Raw genomic sequence first — 7,806 nt, 5'->3', positions numbered from 1 at the left:
TTGACCGGAGAACGTCTCGGTCATGTCTGCATGTCTCCCGAACCCGTAGGGTCTACACACTTAAGGTTCGATGACGCTAGGGTTATAAAGGAAGCTTGTATGTGGTTACCGAATGTTGTTCGGAGTCCCGGATGAGATCCCGGACGTCACGAGGAGTTCCGGAATGGTCCGGAGGTAAAGATTTATATATAGGAAGTCCTGTTTCGGCCATCGGGACAAGTTTCGGGGTCATCGGTATTGTACTGGGACCACCGGAAGGGTCCCGGGGGCCCACCGGGTGGGGCCACCTGCCCCGGGGGGCCACATGGGCTGTAGGGGGTGCGCCTTGGCCTACATGGGCCAAGGGCACCAGCCCCTAGAGGCCCATGCGCCAAGATAAAGGAAAAAGGGGAGAGTCCTCAAAGGGGAAGGCACCTCCGAGGTGCCTTGGGGAGGATGGACTCCTCCCCATCCTTAGCCGCACCCCTTCCTTGGAGGAGGGGGCAAGGCTGCGCCCTCCCCCTCTCCCTTGGCCCTATATATAGTGGGGAAAAGGAGGAGCAATCAGACCTAAGGCCTTTGGTTGCCTCCCTCTCCCTCCCGTGACACATCTCCTCTCCCGTAGGTGCTCGGCGAAGCCCTGCAGGATTGCCACGCTCCTCCATCACCACCACGCCGTTGTGCTGTTGCTGGATGGAGTCTTCCTCAACCTCTCCCTCTCTCCTTGCTGGATCAAGGCGTGGGAGACATCGTCGAGCTGTACGTGTGTTGAACGCGGAGGTGCCGTCCGTTCGGCACTTGGTCATCGGTGATCTGAATCACGACGAGTACGACTCCATCAACCCCGTTCACTTGAACGCTTCCGCTTAGCGATCTACAAGGGTATGTAGATGCACTCCCCTTTCTACTCGTTGCTGGTCTCTCCATAGATAGATCTTGGTGTTGCGTAGGAAAATTTTTGAATTTCTGCTACGTTCCCCAACAGTGGCATCATGAGCTAGGTCTATTGCGTAGATTCTTTGCACGAGTAGAACACAAAGTAGTTGTGGGCGTCGATATTGTTCAATATGCTTGCCGTTACTAGTCTTATCTTGATTCGGCGGCATCGTGGGATGAAGCGGCCCGGACCAACCTTACACGTACGCTTACGTGAGACCGGTTCCACCGACAAACATGCACTAGTTGCATAAGGTGGCTGGCGGGTGTCTGTCTCTCCCACTTTAGTCGGATCGGATTCGATGAAAAGGGTCCTTATGAAGGGTAAATAGCAATTGGCATATCACGTTGTGGTTCATGCGTAGGTAAGAAACGTTCTTGCTAGAAATCCATAGCAGCCACGTAAAACATGCAAACAACAATTAAAGGGCGTCTAACTTGTTTTTGCAGGGTATGCTATGTGATGTGATATGGCCAAAGGATGTGATGAATGATATATGTGATGTATGAGATTGATCATGTTCTTGTAATAGGATTCACGACTTGCATGTCGATGAGTATGACAACCGGCAGGAGCCATAGGAGTTGTCTTTATTTTTTGTATGACCTGCGTGTCATTGAAGAACGCCATGTAAACTACTTTACTTTATTGCTAAACGCGTTAGTCATAGAAGTAGAAGTAGTCGTTGGCGTGACAACTTCATGAAGACACGATGATGGAGATCATGATGATGGAGATCATGGTGTCATGCCGGTGACAAGATGATCATGGAGCCCCGAAGATGGAGATCAATGGAGCTATATGATATTCGCCATATCATGTCACAACTATATAATTGCATGTGATGTTTATTATGTTTATGCATCTTATTTGCTTAGAACGACGGTAGTAAATAAGATGATCCCTCATTAAAATTTCAAGAAGTGTTCTCCCCTAACTGTGCACCGTTGCTACAGTTCGTCGTTTCGAAGCACCACGTGATGATCGGGTGTGATAGATTCTTACGTTCACATACAACGGGTGTAAGACAGTTTTACACAGCGAAAACACTTAGGGTTAACTTGACGAGCCTAGCATGTACAGACATGGCCTCGGAACACAGAGACCGAAAGGTCGAGCATGAGTCGTATAGTAGATACGATCAACATGAAGATGTTCACCGATGATGACTAGTCCGTCTCACGTGATGATCGGACACGGCCTAGTTTGACTCGGATCATGTAATCACTTAGATGACTAGAGAGATGTCTATCTGAGTGGGAGTTCATAAGATGAACTTAATTATCCTGAACATAGTCAAAAGACCTTTTGCAAATTATGTCGTAGCTCACGCTATAGTTCTACTGTTTAGATATGTTCTTAGAGAAAATATAGTTGAAAGTTGATAGTAGCAATTATGCGATCAGTAGAAAGCTCATGTCCTTAATGCACCGCTCAATGTGCTGAACCCCAAACGTCGTTTGTGGATGTTTCGAATATCGAACATACACGTTTTGATAACTACGTGATAGTTCAGTTAAATGGTTTAGAGTATAGGCACCAAAGACGTTTTCGAAATGTCGCGGAACATATGAGATGTTTCGAGGGCTGAAATTAAGATTTCAGGCTCATGCCCACGTCAAGAGGTATGAGACCTCCGACGATTTTCTTAGCCTGCAAACTAAGGGAGAAAAGCTCAATCGTTGAGCTTGTGCTCAGATTGTCTGAGTGCAACAATCACTTGAATCGAGTGGGAGTTGATCTTCCAGATGAGATAGTGATGTTTCCCCAAAGTCATTGCCACCAAGCTGCTAGAGCTTCGTGATGAACTATAACATATCAGGGATAGATATGATGATCCTTGAAATATTCATGATGTTTGACACCGTGAAAGTAGAAATCAAGAAGGAGCATCAATTGTTGATGGTTGGTGAAACCACTAGTTTCAAGAAGGGCAAGGGAACTGAGGGATACTTCATGAAACGGCAATTCAGCTGCTGCTCAAGTGAAGAAACCCAAGGTTGAACCCAAACCCGAGACTAAGTGCTTCTGTAATAAGGGGAACAACCACTGGAGTAGCATTACCCTAGATACTTGGTAGATGAGAAGGCTGGCAAGGTCGATAGAAGTATATTGGATATACATTATGTTAATGTGTACTTTACTAGTACTCCTAGTAGCACCAGGGTATTAGATACCGGTTCGGTTGCTAAGTGTTAGTAACTTGAAATAAAAGCTACGGAATAAACGGAGACTAGCTAAAGGTGAGCTAACGATATATGTTGGAAGTGTTTCCAAGGTTGATATGATCAAACATCGTACGCTCCCTCTACCATCAAGATTAGTATTAAACCTGAATAACGTTCATTGTGTGTTTGCGTTGAGCATAGACATGATTGGATTATGTTTATCGCAATACGGTTATTCATTTAAGGAGAATAATAGTTACTCTATTTATGTGAATAATACCTTCAGTGGTCTTGCACCTAAAATGGTTTATTGAATCTCGATCGTAGTGATACACATTTTCATGCCAAAAGATAGTAATGATAGTACCACTTACTGGTGGCACTGCCATGTAAGTCATATTGGTTTAAAACGCATGAAGAAGCTCCATGTTGATGGATCTTTGGACTCACTCATTTTTGAAAAGTTTGAGACATGCGAACCATGTCTATTGGTGTATATGCATGAAGAAACTCCATGCAAATGGACCGTTTGGACTCACTTGATTTTGAATCACTTGAGATATGCAAATCATACCGCATGGGCAAGATGACTGAAAAGCCTCGTTTTCAGTAAAATGGAACAAGATAGCAACTTGTTGGAAGCAACACAGTTTGATGTGTGCAGTCCAATGAGTGCTGAGGCATGCAATGAATATCGTTATGATTTTACTTCACAGATGATTCGAGTATATGTTGAGAATATTTACTTGATGAAACACAAGTCTGAATTATTGAATGGTTCAAGTAATTTCAGAGTGAAGTAGACGATCATTGTGACAAGAGGATAAAATGTCTATGATATGATCATAGAGATGAATATCTGAGTTACGAGTTTTGGCACACAATTAAGACATTATGGAAATTGTTTCGCAATTAATACCGCCTGGAACACCATAGTGTGATGGTGTGTCCGAACATCATGGTTGCACCCTTTTGGATATGGTGCGTACCATGATGTCTCTTATCGAATTACCATTATCGTTCATGGGTTAGGCATTAGAGACAACCACATTCACTTTAAATAGGGCACCACATAATTCCGATGAGATGACACCGTATGAATTATGGTTTAGAGAAACCTAAGTTGTCGTTTCTTAAAGGTTTGGGGCTGCGACGCTTATGTGAAAAAGTTTCAGGATTAAGCTCGAACGCAAAGCGGATAAAATGCATCTTCATAGGACACCCAAAACAGTTGGATATACCTCCTAATTCAGATCCGAAAGCAATATGGATTGTTTCTTGAATCGGGTCCTTTCTCGAGGAAAAGTTTCTCTCGAAAGAATTGAGTGGGAGGATGGTGGAAACTTGATGAGGTTATTGAACCGTCTCTTCAACTAGTGTGTGGCAGGGCACAGGAAGTTGTTCCTGTGGCACCTACACCAATTGAAGTGGAAGCTTGTGATGTTGATCATGAAACTTCAGATCAAGTCACTCCCAAACCTCGTAGGATGAGAAGGATGTGTACTACTTGAGAAGTGGTATGTAATCCTGTCATGGAAGTCATGTTGCTAGACAACAATGAGCCTACGAGCTATGAAGAAGCAATGGTGGGCCCGGATTCCGATAAATGGCTTGAGGCCATAAAATCCGAGAACGGATCCATGGACTTTGGTGGACTTGCCCGATGATCGGCAAGCCATTAAGATAAATGGATCTTTAAGAAGAAGACGGACGTGGATGGTAATGTCACCGTCCATGAAGCTCGACTTGTGGCGAAAAGTTTTTAACAAGTTCAAGGAGTTGACTACGATGATATTTTCTCATTCGTAGCGATGCTTAAAGTCCGTCGGATTCATGTTAACATTAGCTGTATTTATGAAATCTAGCAGATGGATATCAAAACGAGTTTCCTTACCAGTTTTCGTGAGGAAAGGTTGTATGTAATACAATCAGAAAGTTTTTGTCGATCCTAAGGATGCTAAAAGGTATGCTGGCTCCAGCGATCCTTCTAAGGACTGGAGTAAGCATCTCGGAGTTGGAATGTACGCTTTGATAAGATGATCAAAGATTTTGGGTCTATACAAAGTTTATGAGAAACTTGTATTTCCAAAGAAGTGAGTGGGAGCACTATAGAATTTCTGATGAGTATATGTTGTTGACATATCGATGATCAGAGATGATGTAGAATTTCTAGAAAGCATATAGGGTTATTTGAAAGGTGTTTTTCAATAGAAAACCTGGATTAAGCTACTTGAACATTGAGCATCAAGATCTATAAGGATAGATCAAAATGCTTAATAATACTTTCAAATGAGCACATACCTTGACATGATCTTGAAGGTGTTCAAGATGGATCAGTCAAAGAAGAAGTTCTTGCCTGAGTTGTAAGGTACGAAGTTAAGACTTAAATCTCGACCTCGGCAGAATAGAGAGAAAGGACGAAGGTCGTCCCCTATGCTTTAGACGTAGGCTCTTCAGTATGCTATGCTGTGTGCCGCACCTGAAGTGTGCCTTGCCATGAGTCAGTCAAGGGGTACAAGAGTGATCCAAGAATGGCTCACAGGACAGCGGTCAAAGTTATCCTTAGTAACTAGTGGACTAAGGAATTTTCTCGATTATGGAGGTGGTAAAAGAGTTCATCGTAAAGGTTACGACGATACAAGCTTGACACCTATCCGGATAGCTCTGAGTAGAGAGACCGGATACATATAATGGAGCAATAATTTAGGATAGCTCCAAGTAGAACAGTTGTTTGGAATAGCTCCAATTAGAGCGTGGTAGCTGCATCTAGGAGATGACATAAAGATTTGTAAAGCACACACGGATCTGAAAGGTTCAGACCCGTTGACTAAAACCTCTCTCACAAGCAACATGATCAAACATAAAACTCATTGAGTGTTAATCACATAGTGATGTGAACTAGACTACTGACTCTAGTAAACTCTTGGGTACTAGTCACATGGAGATGTGACCTGTGAGTGTTAATCACATGGCGATGTGAACTAGATTATTGACTCTAGTGCAAGTGGGAGACTGTTGGAAATATGCCCTAGAGGCAATAATAAAAGTATTATTATTATATTTCCTTGTTCATGATAATTGTCTTTTATTCATGCTATAACTGTATTATCCGGAAATCGTAAATACACGTGTGAATACATAGACCACAATATGTCCCTAGTGAGCCTCTAGTTGACTAGCTCGTTGTGATCAACAGATAGTCATGGTTTCCTGGCTATGTACATTGGATGTCATTGATAACGGGATCACATCATTAGGAGAATGATGTGATGGACAAGACCCAATCCTAAGACTAGCACAAAGATCGTGTAGTTCGTTTGCTAGAACTTTGCCAATGTCAAGTATCTCTTCCTTTGACCATGAGATCGTGTAACTCCTGGATACCGTAGGAGTGCTTTGGGTGTATCAAACGTCACAACGTAACTGGGTGACTATAAAGGTGCACTACAGGTATCTCCGAAAGTATCTATTGTTTTATGCGGATCGAGACTGGGATTTGTCACTCCGTGTAAACGGAGAGGTATCGCTGGGCCCACTCGGTAGGACATCATCATATGCGCAATGTGACCAAGGAGTTGATCACGGGATGATGTGTTACGGAACGAGTAAAGTGACTTGCCGGTAACGAGATTGAACAAGGTATCGGTATACCGACGATCGAATCTCGGGCAAGTAAAATACCGCTAGACAAAGGGAATTGTATACGGGATCGATTGAGTCCTTGACATCGTGGTTCATCCGATGAGATCATCGTGGAACATGTGGGAGCCAACATGGGTATCCAGATCCCGCTGTTGGTTATTGACCGGAGAACGTCTTGGTCATGTCTGCATGTCTCCCGAACCCGTAGGGTCTACACACTTAAGGTTCGATGACGCTAGGGTTATAAAGGAAGCTTGTATGTGGTTACCGAATGTTGTTCGGAGTCCCGGATGAGATCCCGGACGTCACGAGGAGTTCCGGAATGGTCCGGAGGTAAAGATTTATATATAGGAAGTCCTGTTTCGGCCATCGGGACAAGTTTCGGGGTCATCGGTATTGTACTGGGACCACCGGAAGGGTCCCGGGGGCCCACCGGGTGGGGCCACCTGCCCCGGGGGGCCACATGGGCTGTAGGGGGTGCGCCTTGGCCTACATGGGCCAAGGGCACCAGCCCCTACAGGCCCATGCGCCAAGATAAAGGAAAAAGGGGAGAGTCCTCAAAGGGGAAGGCACCTCCGAGGTGCCTTGGGGAGGATGGACTCCTCCCCATCCTTAGCCGCACCCCTTCCTTGGAGGAGGGGGCAAGGCTGCGCCCTCCCCCTCTCCCTTGGCCCTATATATAGTGGGGAAAAGGAGGAGCAATCAGACCTAAGGCCTTTGGTTGCCTCCCTCTCCCTCCCGTGACACATCTCCTCTCCCGTAGGTGCTCGGCGAAGCCCTGCAGGATTGCCACGCTCCTCCATCACCACCACGCCGTTGTGCTGCTGCTGGATGGAGTCTTCCTCAACCTCTCCCTCTCTCCTTGCTGGATCAAGGCGTGGGAGACATCGTTGAGCTGTACGTGTGTTGAACGCGGAGGTGCCGTCCGTTCGGCACTTGGTCATCGGTGATCTGAATCACGACGAGTACGACTCCATCAACCCCGTTCACTTGAACGCTTCCGCTTAGCGATCTACAAGGGTATGTAGATGCACTCCCCTTTCTACTCGTTGCTGGTCTCTCCATAGATAGATCTTGGTG

The sequence above is a fragment of the Triticum dicoccoides genome, chromosome 6B, assembly GCF_002162155.2.
Source record: "Triticum dicoccoides isolate Atlit2015 ecotype Zavitan chromosome 6B, WEW_v2.0, whole genome shotgun sequence".
Lineage (NCBI taxonomy): Eukaryota > Viridiplantae > Streptophyta > Magnoliopsida > Poales > Poaceae > Triticum > Triticum dicoccoides.
Note: the sequence above shows the minus strand (reverse complement) of the source record.